Source organism: Triticum dicoccoides, chromosome 2A (genome assembly GCF_002162155.2).
Source record: "Triticum dicoccoides isolate Atlit2015 ecotype Zavitan chromosome 2A, WEW_v2.0, whole genome shotgun sequence".
Classification (NCBI taxonomy): domain Eukaryota; kingdom Viridiplantae; phylum Streptophyta; class Magnoliopsida; order Poales; family Poaceae; genus Triticum; species Triticum dicoccoides.
This window is the reverse complement of record NC_041382.1, coordinates 300,135,958-300,150,037: the sequence shown is the minus strand read 5'-3', so window position 1 is coordinate 300,150,037 and position 14,080 is coordinate 300,135,958. Positions and strand designations below refer to the sequence as shown.

Genomic DNA, 14,080 nt, shown 5'->3' with positions numbered 1-14,080 from the left:
GTCCTCGCACGTTCGTAGTCGGATCGTCAAAGTCGACTTCCACTTTCGATGAGATGATGGATATCGCTTTGGTGGCAGTCGACTTTGACGATCCGACTACGAACGTGCGAGGACGTCGCGCCTTAGCAATCGCTAAACCAACTCCGAGAGGTTATTGACCACGCTGGAGCACGATCAACCTGACCACGAGGGTCTGTTTCCTGTGAGCAAACGAAGAACAAGCAAGAAACTGAGATTGCAATCTGGATATTGCGAATATAAGATGAAAGCTTTATTGATCAAGGTGGGGTTCTGTGACGCCTTTGTCTGGTCGTTGAACACAAACAAAGTACGCGAAGTTGCAGCTATGGCGAACTTTTAATCTAAACAAAACCCAAAGTCTAACGGTGCCCTAAGGGCTGTATATATGGAGGAAGAGGGGGGAATTTCGTGACCCTTGGTGGAGGGGTCCGAAATCAACCCTATCTCTTGTTTCCCCACACATACGGACTCTAAAAATAGCCTATACTTATGTATTTCGAAATTACATGGGCCTGGCCCAATACTAAGGTGACGCAGCACCTATAATAGCCTCGGGACGAAATTTATGAAGTGGCATCTTGTATATTTCGTCCAAGGCTTCATGTACCCATTATGGTGGCTTCAAAGTCCTGAAATCATCACTTGTAACTCCGTTCTTGTTCCCCTTGCGCATGCCATCATCTCCATGCTTGTTCTTAATCCAATGTTCATCCTTCTCCAAGCTAGGCCCTTCATTTGTAAGCAAAACAAATGTATCCAATTTAGGCAGCATCATATTCTCATGAACATTAGAATCATTACCAAGAAACGAAAGTACCTGGTAATTTAGTTGGAGTGCTCGAGCTCTAGTAATTGGTCCAGTATGTATAGCAGCAGGGGTTGTGGGTGTAACAATGGTATTGATGTCCTCATCATCGTGCCCACCTCCTGGCTTTCTTGAAGTAGGGTCCAAGTCTCCTGGATCATATTCGGTGAGAAAATCACGTTCCCGAAGGTTTCATTCCGTTTGGACTCCGTTTGATATTCCGTTTCTTCGAAACTCTGAAATAGGCAAAAAAACAGCAATTCTGGGCTGGGCCTCCGGTTAATAGGTTAGTCCCAAAAATAATATAAAAGTGGAAAATAAAGCCCAATATGGTCCAAAACAATAGATAATATAGCATGGAGCAATCAAAATTTATAGATACGTTGGAGACGTATCAGACATCCCCAAGCTTAATTCCTGCTCGTCCTCGAGTAGGTAAATGATAAAAAAGAATTTTTGATGCGGAGTGCTACTTGGCATAATTTCAATGTAATTCTTCTTAATTGTGGTATGAATATTCAGATCCGAAAGATTCAAGACAAAAGTTTATATTGACATAAAAATAATAATACTTCAAGCATACTAACAAAGCAATCATGTCTTCTCAAAATAACATGGCCAAAGAAAGTTATCCCTACAAAATCATATAGTCTGGTATGCTCTATCTTCACCACACAAAGTATTTAAATCATGCACAACCCCGATGACAAGCCAAGCAATTGTTTCATACTTGTGACATTCTCAAAACTTTTTCAATCTTCACGCAATACATGAGCGTGAGCCATGAATATAGCACTATATGTGGAATAGAATGGTGGTTGTGGAGAAGACAAAAAAGGGGAAGATAGTCTCACATCAACTAGGCGTATCAACGGGCTATGGAGATGCCCATCAATAGATATCAATGTGAGTGAGTAGGGATTGCCATGCAACGGATGCACTAGAGCTATAAGTATATGAAAGCTCAACAAAAGAAACTAAGTGGGTGTGCATCCAACTTGCTTGCTCACGAAGACCTAGGGCATTTTGAGGAAGCCCATCATTAGAATATACAAGCCAAGTTCTATAATGAAAAATTCCGACTAGTATATGAAAGTGACAAAATGAGAGACTCTCTATCATGAAGATTATGGTGCTACTTTGAAGCACAAGTGTGGTAAAAGGATAGTAACATTGTCCCTTCTCTTTTTTCTCTCATTTTTTTATTTGGGCCTTTTCTCTTTTTTTATGGCCTCTTTTTTTCGTCCGGAGTCTCATCCCGACTTGTGGGGGAATCATAGTCTCCATCATCCTTTTCCTCACTTGGGACAATGCTCTAAAAATTATGATCATCACACTTTTATTTTCTTACAACTCAACAATTACAACTCGATACTTAGAACAAAATATGACTCTATATGAATGCCTCCGGCGGTGTACCGGGATATGCAATGAATCAAGAGTGACATGTATGAAAGAATTATGAATGGTGGCTTTGCCGCAAATACGATGTCAACTACATGATCATGCTAGCAATATGACAATGATGGAGCGTGTCATAATAAACAGAATGGTGGAAAGTTGCATGGCAATATATCTTGGAATGGCTATGGAAATGCCATGATAGGTAGGTATGATGGCTGTTTTGAGGAAGGTATATGGTGGGTGTATGATACCGGCGAAAAGTGCGCGGTAGTAGAGAGGCTAGCAATGGTGGAAGGAAGAAAAGTGCGTATAATCCATGAACTCAACATTAGTCATGAAGAACTCATATACTTATTGTGAAAATCTACAGGTTATCAAAGCAAAGTATTACGCGCATGCTCTTAGGGGGATAGATTGGTAGAAAAAGACCATCGCTCGTCCCCGACCGCCATTCATAAAGAAGACAATCAATAAATAAATCATGCTCCGACTTCATCACATAACGGTTCACCATACGTGCATGCTACGGGAATCACAAACTTTGACACAAGTATTTTTCAAATTCACAACTACTCAACTAGCATGACTCTAATATCACCATCTTCATATCTCAAAACAATTATCAAGCATCAAACTTTTCTTAGTATTCAATGCACTCAAAAGAAAGTTTTACAAATCTTGAATACCAAGCATATTAAATTTTTAAGCAAATTACCATGCTATTTAAGACTCTCAAAATAATCTAAGTGAAGCATGAGAGTTCAATAGTTTCTATAAAACAAATCCACCACCGTGCTCTAAAATATATAAGTGAAGCACTAGAGCAAAACTATATAGCTCAAAAGATATAAGTGAAACACATAGAGTATTCTATCAAATTCCAAATCATGTATGGCTCTCTCAAAAGGTGTGTACAGCAAGGATGATTGTGGTAAACTAAAAAGCAAAGACTCAAATAATACAAGACGCTTCAAGCAAAACACATATCATGTGGTGAATAAAAATATAGCTCCAAGTAAAGTTACTGATGGAAGTAGACAAAAGAGGGGGACGCCTTCCTAGGCATCCCAAAGCTTTGACTTTTTGGTGTCCTTAGATTATCTTGGGGATGCCATGGGCATCCCCAAGCTTAGGCTCTTGCCACTCCTTGTTCCATAATCCATCAAAAGATTTCATCCAAAACTTGAAAACTTCACAACACAAAACTCAACAGAAATCTCATAAGCTCCGTTAGCGAAAGAAAACAAAAGACCACTTCAAGGTACTATAATGAACTCATTCTTTATTTATATTGGTGTTAAACCTACTGTATTCCAACTTCTCTATGGTTTATAAACTATTTTACTAGCCATAGATTCATCAAAATAAGAAAACAACACACGAAAAACAGAATCTGTTAAAAACAGAACAGTCTGTAGTAATCTGTAACTAACACAAACTTCTGGAACTCCAAAAATTCAGCCAAAATAGGACGACCTAGGCAATTTGTTTATTGATCATGAGCAATTGGAATCACTATTTTATCACGTTCTGGTGATTTCTAACAATTGTTTTCGTGAACAGAAAGTTTCTGGAAATTATAGCAAGATCAAATAACTATCATCCAAGAAGATCCTATAAGTTTAACTTGGCACAAACACTAATCTATTTATATATAATAAGTACTTGACGGGTTCACCGTAAAAAATATAATTACCCTAGAAATTACTACAATAATTAGACACATCTGGCCTTTATTTTAGCAGGCCTAATACCATCAAAGAAATCAGAGCGGTTAGATCTTCATTAACGAGGTGGACCCATGCCCTCCGTACAATCACAAGCAATCTCTCGATTCTGTTGAACCATCCCATGGATTAAAAAAGTCACAGCCATGCCACAATTAAAAAGCCTGATCGACACGTGTTTAAAAATACACAGCCATAAAAAAATGGGTCATCACATGTTAAAAATGTACTCAAAATACATAGCCATAAAAAAAAGCTGATCATTACACGTTTAAAAAAATATACTCTCATGGTCCCAGAAAAAGTCAAACGATCATTTACAGGATGCAATGACTAAACTCTCACAATCCTATGCAAAGATACAATCTCTCCAAACATAACCAAACTCTACCAATATTGTACAGAGATACAATCTCTCCAAGCAGAAACAAAATCTCACGTTCACGTACATATATAAAATCTCTCTGCATCCAAGTAACATCTCTTTCCATCGAGCAAGAGTGGTCAACTCAGCCATCCCTAAAATACCTTCCCCAGGCAATGGTTCGACCATCTCAAAAATTCATTGTCCTTTAGATTTCAGAAGAGTACCCTTATTACATCATCTTCCTCTAGCAAACAACACTTCGATGTCAACTTCCTCCAACAAGTTGCGCTTCAGCATTGTCTTCCTGCATCAGTCACAAGCCCCTCAATCGTAATCTGCTCCATCAAGAGATCAGACCATCTTTAGTAAGTACCATCTCACAGAGTTATAGCGTGCTCCTCTACTATAATCTGGGATTGTGGAATGGCCTCCATAGGTTTGAAGTCTATTAAGAAGCAAAGGGTAAGAGTAATGCAGTATGGTATCTACTTACAGTTTGTAGATCAGATAATGGTTCACATAATATTTGGATTGAGTACCTCAGTAATTATGTCTAATAAAGTACCTCATTAATCAAGTACAGATGGCATAAAAATAATGAGAAAAGTAAGGCGAAAAGTAATAAAAATAATGAATCTTCACAAACTTGAGCATTAATCTGCAACCTGTGGTGGACCAACCATTGGGACGAGCAGGGTTGGCCAGCCCAGGTACTCCCCTGTCCAAAGACCAGCAGGTGCATCGCCATTGATCTTTGTAGTCATCCATCGCCCAAAAAAAAAACACAAATTCAGGTCTACCACTGTCTGTAATAATATTATAATATCATCCTCTTGAACTTTATCTTTGCATTCTCTATTGTGCAGGAATAAACAATGACAAGAAATGGTGGGCCGCATAGCAAGGAATTCGAGAAACATGTAAAAGGTGGTTAAAACAAATCAAATATGCAATCCAACAAGGTGATCCGTTACTAATCGTGATTCTTTTATATGTGGTATCACAAGAATGTTACAACTAAAAAGACAACAATTCCAGTTAGGCACAAGAGGTTCCTAATTGATTTTAGCTTGGACAAGAAAACGATATTTAAAACTATTATCTTATTGATGTAAATCCAGACAATCAACAAAACAGCAAGATTGGAAAGTAGAATGAAACTGCAAGAAAAGATAAATAAACAGTCTTCGATCATAATGGGATGCCCCACAATACACAACCACACAAAAAGGACAACCTTTGATCAACTTCAAGTAAAAAAATCTTCACAAGTTTTACCTTATGTGTGTTATCATCCCTTTGGTTCTAAACTTTACCACTAATGATGCACAGGAAGCAACATTATGTTGCATATGCCTTGCACATCAATTCTGCTGTAGTCGCATTCAACAGATATCTACTGGTCAAATATCAAGCACATATAAATGTAGAGGTGTGCAACAGATCCCTATCAATAAAATACCTTTTTTAATACATAAATAAAGGTGATGACCAAGCCACAGTGCTAATTGTTGGAAAATAGTTCAATTTGAAGTGCACTTCAGAGATCCCTACGTCAAAAGATTGCCTTTCCACTTGGAAAATGAGCAGCAAGTCATCTTTTCAGATTCTACAGATTTAACAAAGATTGCAAGGAAAGAAAGAGTAGGAATCGCCAAATTTACACACTGGATGGATGTGTGAAGAAGCCAGTGAATTAACATATGCACAGTTGTTACATTTTATATGTACAACACGATCAGACCTATTTTCAAATTTACTTTTAAATCTTAATTTGTCTTTCGAAAATATTTAAATTATAGCTAACCATGAATATACTAATTATTTCTTAAGTTTGCTGAATATTAATAGGGGTAGAGGGGCCTGACACTGCCAATATCGTCCCAAGCCCGGAAAAAAGTGGAGGGGGCATAAACATATTAACACTACGCTGTACTCTGTATTTTGCATTCATAACTTACTATCATCATTTAGTACCTTTACCATAAGTCAATCGAAAGAAAATCAAGGGCAACCAGTATAGATGATGGTATAAAAAACATAAACAGGAACGTTAGTCACTGAAAAGCAATACCTTATTTAATTATATTAGTTCAATCATACAAAGACAAAAAAAGGATAAGAGGAAGGAGGACATGTGGGTGAAAATATTCAATGACCAAGCCAGGTTGCCTCTGTCGACAACAAAGACAAATTTTTGGCCTGCCTCGCTTTTGGACAGTGACGACGTGTCCGAGTAGGAACTTGGGGGCAACATTGTCCCCACCAACCTCACACTCGCGCAGGATAGAAGCTAGCGCATCCCCTACATGCATGTCGGTGGCAAAAGCACCTCCAATTCAGTTATCATGTCTGCGTGGACATATGTTTACATTCTTTCCAATTTCACTCACTAATTATTATCTACCTCATTCAACACCTATGGAGCCCTTAAAAAATCACATGCTTTTTCAAGATTTTAAGGAAAAGTGAAGAAACATTTTTCACTAAACAGTCATTTCCTTAATTACTTTATATTGAATCGCAGAAACAAAGGACATGGTTATGAAAAAAATAAATATATGACAGTCAGGAAAAGGGAAAAGGGGACCTTCGAACTTCGAAGAATGTCGCCGATGTGGAGGATGCGTTTCGCTGGCGCTCTAGGGGCAGAAAACGTCTCCACCATCCTCATACTAAAGATGGATCAAAGCTGGCTGCGAGAGGCGAAATCCATGCCCACATCACCTGCACGGACGTCGAGAGCAACAACACCGTGCAGATGGATGATCTAGCCTACTCCCTTGCGCAGCTCCACCTTGGGCCCTGCTACCCCTCCATCGCTGTTTACCAGCCTAGACCGAGGAGGCGTACGTGGAGACAAACCAGCCGCCGTTGAAGTTCATCCTATGGCCGCACTAGCAAATCGAGCTGCCGGGGTGGCCGCAGGTGAGGACGAGCAAGCTGATGGCACCGAATCAAGGAAGCAAGCTGACGACAGCTATCCGGCGGCAGCAATTTTGGAGTGAGCGGAGAGAATGAGGAAGAGAGAAAGGGGATCAGGAAAGAGCAACTTGCGACTGTGTAAGAGTGTACGTGGAAGAAGATACGTTTGGGGGGTTGTAGTAAAAAGGATGTGTGGTTGCTTTGTCAGCCTGTTTGGCTAAATACCAGAATATTCTACCGCATGGTATATGTGGTTAGCAAAATCAAAATTCATATAAATACCAGAATATTCTACCTCAAAAATCCCATAATATTCAACCAGCAGAAAAATTTACCTTTTTTTACAACATGATAGGGAACGCAAACAACTAGCATGATGGGACCCATAAAACCAATAACGTTGTGTACATGTATATTGTAACTGTGCACAGTGATTTTTTTCTAACAAAAATACAGTATTGCTAAAACACATCTAATAAAAATACTGTGGGCGAGTTTCCTTTTTCCAAAGAGTGAACAATCCCAAACCAAACTATGCCAACGTGAAAATACAAGCTACCATTGGCACCACTGAGCGCGCACATTTTACTTTCCAAGAAAAAGTGAGTTTTATTTCACTGAAATGGGATTACTGTCGATAAGACAAGTTCTAAAGCAAGGTTTGTTATATAGTGCAACCAACAAGTGATGCTACAGGAGGAACAACGAAATTAGTTTTTAGACTACATGCAACTATATTTTAATTGTGTGCACGCGTCTTAAGTTAACTACATCCAATGACCATCGAAAATCTACAAAGAAAGTTTTAAGTGGATATGTATAATATATAAATACACTCTTAACTTTTTATACTGAATCAAAACAAAATCACTTACAGTACAAAAATCACTATATATCGAAAGAAATACCTACCAATCTTACGCAATGTTGGAAAATCTGTATGTGCCTACCAACACAAAAATAATGAGAACTATTAAATTTGTGTTCACAAAAAAGTATAACTAAGCAACATTACAAAAATACAGAAATTATACAAATATATTTTGCACAACAGAGCTTATTGGTCCGTCATGCATAACTAAAACGTAAATGATGAAGGGGTAACCCATATATGTATATATCAGTAAAAGCTCAAACATACAAAACATAAAATATACATACATTTTTATATTTCAAAATGGCGTCAGATTTAATTCCAAATTTTCTTAGGATAAATGAAAATCAAGTGATCTCATCAATCACTCTATAAACTTCTAGCCCGCGCATCGAGCGGGCCACTTTGCTAGTTAAAACATAAAAACACATCTAACCAGAGGCTAGATCAAAGATTTATTCAACGACAGAAAGAAAATAAATTGGGTTGTCTCCCAACAAGCGCTTTTCTTTAAATCCTTTTTAGCTAGGCATTGAGATTTTAATGATGCTCACATAAAAGACAAGAATTGAAGCACAAAGAGAGCATCATAAAACATGTGACAACCACATCTAATCATAGAGGCAAAGGTGTCCCGTCTTTCGATGAGATGATGGATATCGCTTTGGTGGAAGTCGACTTTGACGATCCGACTACGAACGTGCGAGGACGTCGCGCCTTAGCAATCGCTAAACCAACTCCGAGAGGTTATTGACCACGTCGGAGCACGATTAACCTGACCACGAGGGTCTGTTTCCTGCAAGCAAACGAAGAACAAGCAAGAATCTGAGATTGCAATCTGGATATTGCGAATATAAGATGAAAGCTTTATTGATCAAGGTGGGGTTCTGTGACGCCTTTGTCTGGTCGTTGAACACAAACGAAGTACGCGAAGTTGCAGCTATGGCGAACTTTAATCTAAACAAAACCCAAAGTCTAAACGGTGCCCTAAGGGCTGTATATATGGAGGAAGAGAGGGGGAATTTCGTGGCCCTTGGTGGAGGGGTCCGAAATCAACCCTATCTCTTGTTTCCCCAGACATACGGACTCTAAAAATAGCCTATACTAATGTATTTCAAAATTACATGGGACTGGCCCAATAAAAAGGTGACGCAGCACCTATAATAACCTCTGGACGAAATTTATGAAGTGGCATCTTGTATATTTCGTCCAAGGCTTCATGCACTCGTTATGGTGGCTTCAAAGACCTGAAATCATCACTTGTAACTCCGTTCTTGTTCCCCTTGCGCATGACATCATCTCCATGCTTTCTCTTGCTCCAATGTTCATCCTTCTCCAAGCTAGGCCCTTCATTTGTAAGCAAAACAAATGTATCCAATTTAGGCAGCATCATATTCTCATGAACATTAGAATCATTACCAAGAAACGAAAGTACCTGGTAATTTAGTCGGCGTGCGCGAGCTCTAGTAATTGGTCCAGTATGTATAGCAGCAGGGGCTGTGGGTGTAACAATGGTATTGATGTCCTCATCATCCTCCCCTTCTTGAAATGAAGTCGTCCTCCACGGAAGTTCATCTTCCTCACCCAAATAAGGCTTCAAATCTGCAATGTTAAAAGTGGGACTAACCCCAAAATCTGCAGGCAGCTCAAGTTTGTATGCATTATCATTTATTTTCTCTAACACCTTAAAGGGACCATCAGCACGTGGCATTAGCTTTGATTTGCGCAAATCAGGAAATCTATCTTTACGCAAATGTAACCAAACAAGATCTCCAGGTGTAAACACAACATGTTTTCTACCCTTATCTCCAGCAAGTTTATATTTAGCATTCATACGCTCAATGTTTTCCTTAGTTAACTCATGCATTTTTAAAACCAATTCAGCACGTTGTTTAGCATCAAAATTAACCATCTCCGAAGATGGAAGAGGCAACAAATCAATAGGTGCACGAGGTAGGGAACCATACACAACTTCAAAAGGGCACATCTTTGTAGTAGAATGCAATGAACGATTATAAGCAAATTCAATATGACGCAAGCATTCCTCCCACATTTTCTTATTATTCTTCAAAACAGCCCTAAGCATAGTAGACAATGTTCTATTGACTACTTCAGTTTGTCCATCAGTTTGGGGGTGACAAGTAGTACTAAAAAGCAGTTTAGTCCCCAACTTAGCCCATAAACATCTCCAAAAGTGGCTAAGAAATTTAGTATCACGATCTGAAACAATAGCATTTGGCACACCATGCAAGCGAATAATTTCACGAAAGAACAAATCAGCAACATTAACAGCATCATCGCTTTTATGACATGGTATAAAGTGTGCCATTTTCGAGAATCTATCCACGACAACAAATATGCTATCCCTCCCCTTCTTTGTTCGAGGTAAACCTAAAACAAAGTCCATAGATATATCCTCCCAAGGAACACTAGGTACAGGCAAAGGCATATATAAACCATGAGGATTGAGTCGTGACTTAGCTTTTTGACATGTAGTGCAGCGAGCAATAAAACGCTCAACATCCCGTCTCATCTTTGGCCAAAAGAAATGTGTATCAAGTACGTCCTCCGTCTTCTTCACGCCAAAGTGTCCCATTAATCCTCCTCCATGCGCCTCCTGCAACAACAAAAGACGAACGGAGCTAGCTGGAATGCATAGCTTGTTAGCACGAAACACAAATCCATCGTTAACGACAAACTTGTTCCACATTCTTCCTTCTTTACAATTCTGCATTACATCTTTAAAATCAGCATCATGCACATATTGATCTTTGATGGTCTCCAAACCAAATATTTTGAAGTCAAGTTGTGAAAGCATAGTATAGCGACGAGACAATGCATCAGCAATAACATTTTCTTTTCCCTTCTTGTGTTTAATGACATAAGGGAAAGTCTCAATGAATTCAACCCATTTAGCATGTCTACGATTCTGTTTAGCTTGACTTTTAATATGTTTCAAAGATTCATGATCAGAATGTATAACAAACTCTTTGGGCCATAAATAATGTTGCCATGTTTCTGATGAGGACATCAATACAATTGTTACACCCACAGCCCCTGCTGCTATACATACTGGACCAATTACTAGAGCTCGTGCACGCCAACTAAATTACCAGGTACTTTCGTTTCTTGGTAATGATTCTAATGTTCATGAGAATATGATGCTGCCTAAATTGGATACATTTGTTTTGCTTACAAATGAAGGGCCTAGCTTGGAGAAGGATGAACATTGGAGCAAGAACAAGCATGGAGATGATGGCATGCGCAAGGGAAACAAGAACGGAGTTACAAGTGATGATTTCAGGACTTTGAAGCCACCATAATGGGTGCATGAAGCCTTGGACGAAATATACAAGATGCCACTTCATAAATTTCGTCCCGGGGCTATTTTAGGTGCTGCGTCACCTTATTATTGGGCCAGGCCCATGTAATTTCGAAATACATAAGTATAGGCTATTTTTAGAGTCCGTATGTGTGGGGAAACAAGAGATAGGGTTGATTTCGGACCCCTCCACCAAGGGCCACGAAATTCCCCCCCTCTTCCTCCATATATACAGCCCTTAGGGCATCGTTTAGACTTTGGGTTTTGTTTAGATTAAAAGTTCGCCATAGCTGCAACTTCGCGTACTTTGTTTGTGTTCAACGACCAGACAAAGGCGTCACAGAACCCCACCTTGATCAATAAAGCTTTCATCTTATATTCGCAATATCCAGATTGCAATCTTAGTTTCTTGCTTGTTCTTCGTTTGCTCGCAGGAAACAGACCCTCGTGGTCAGGTTGATCGTGCTCCGGCGTGGTCAATAACCTCTCGGAGTTGGTTTAGCGATTGCTAAGGCGCGACGTCCTCGCACGTTCGTAGTCGGATCATCAAAGTCGACTTCCACCAAAGCGAAATCCACCATCTCATCGAAAGACGGGACACCTTTGCCCCTATCAAAAAGTGGCTAAGAAATTTAGTATCACGATCTGAAACAATAGTATTTGGCACACCATGCAAGCGAATAATTTCACGAAAGAACAAATCAGCAACATTAACAGCATCATCGCTTTTATGACATGGTATAAAGTGTGCCATTTTCGAGAATCTATCTACGACAACAAATATGCTATCCCTCCCCTTCTTTGTTCGAGGTAAACCTAAAACAAAGTCCATAGATATATCCTCCCAAGGAACACTAGGTACAGGCAAAGGCATATATAAACCATGAGGATTGAGTCGTGACTTAGCTTTTTGACATGTAGTGCAGCGAGCAATAAAACGCTCAACATCCCGTCTCATCTTTGGCCAAAAGAAATGTGTAGCAAGTACGTCCTCCGTCTTCTTCACGCCAAAGTGTCCCATTAATCCTCCTCCATGCGCCTCCTGCAACAACAAAAGACGAATGGAGCTAGCTGGAATGCATAGCTTGTTAGCACGAAACACAAATCCATCGTTAACGACAAACTTGTTCCACATTCTTCCTTCTTTACAATTCTGCATTACATCTTTAAAATCAGCATCATGCACATATTGATCTTTGATGGTCTCCAAACCAAATATTTTGAAGTCAAGTTGTGAAAGCATAATATAGCGACGAGACAAAGCATCGGCAATAACATTTTCTTTTCCCTTCTTGTGTTTAATGACATAAGGGAAAGTCTCAATGAATTCAATCCATTTAGCATGTCTACGATTCAGTTTAGCTTGACTTTTAATATGTTTCAAAGATTCATGATCAGAATGTATAACAAATTCTTTGGGCCATAAATAATGTTGCCATGTTTCTAAAGTCCGAACAAGAGCATATAATTCTTTATCATAAGTAGAATAATTCAGACTAGGCCCACTCAATTTTTCAGAAAAGTATGCAACAGGTTTGCCATCTTGTAATAACACACCTCCTAATCCAATTCCACTAGCATCACATTCAAGCTCAAAAGTCTTATTAAAATCAGGAAGTTGGAGTAAAGGAGCATGTGTCAACTTATCTTTCAATACCGTGAAGGCTTCTTCCTGTGCGGTACCCCAAAGAAAAGACACGTCTTTCTTTGTAAGCTCATTGAGAGGGGCAGCAATGGTGCTGAAATCTCTCACAAAACGCCTATAGAATCCAGCAAGGCCAAGAAAACTCCTCACTTGTGTGACCGTTTTGGGCTGCGGCCAACTCTCAATAGCTTCAATCTTGGCTTTATCAACTTCAATTCCCTGTGGAGTAACAACATAGCCAAGAAAAGATACTCGGTCGGTGCAAAAGGTGCACTTCCCAAGGTTACCAAACAAACGTGCATCACGTAGAGCAATAAAAACAGCACGTAAATGTTCCAAATGTTCTTCCAAAGATCTGCTATAAATCAATATGTCATCAAAGTAAACTACCACAAATCGTCCAATGAAAGCACGTAAAACTTCGTTCATTAATCTCATGAAAGTACTAGGTGCATTAGTTAACCCAAAAGGCATGACTAACCACTCATATAATCCAAACTTAGTTTTAAATGCTGTTTTCCATTCATCTCCCAATTTTGTACGAATTTGATGGTATCCACTACGCAAATCAACTTTAGAGAATATTGTAGAGCCACTCAATTCATCAAGCATATCATCTAGCCTAGGAATAGGATGACGATAACGAATAGTAATATTATTAATGCCTCTACAATCAACACACATACGTGATGTACCATCCTTCTTCGGCACTAGAATAATAGGAACAGCACAAGGACTAAGGGATTCGCGTATATAACCTTTGTCGAGAAGCTCTTGTACTTGACGCATAATCTCCTTCGTCTCCTCTGGATTGGTACGGTATGGTGCACGGTTTGGCAGTGAAGCACCGGGAATTAAGTCAATCTGATGCTCAATCCCTCGAATAGGCGGTAATCCCGGTGGCACGTCTTGTGGAAAGACGTCAGCGAACTCCTGCAAAATGTTAGTGACAGCAGGAGGCAAAGAGGAAGGCACATCCTCGAATGAAAA

The 14,080-nt window shown here is 39.3% G+C and overlaps 1 long non-coding RNA gene across 1 annotated transcript; it reads right to left on the bottom strand.

Moving 5' to 3' along the window:
• Positions 1–4,173: 4,173 nt before the first annotated feature.
• LOC119354426 lies at positions 4,174–6,908 on the bottom strand. Its single transcript, XR_005170915.1, has 2 exons — positions 4,990–6,908; positions 4,174–4,769 (listed from the first exon to the last, which is right to left on the bottom strand). It is a non-coding gene; the product is annotated as an uncharacterized LOC119354426 (long non-coding RNA).
• Between the last annotated feature and the right edge of the window lie 7,172 nt (positions 6,909–14,080).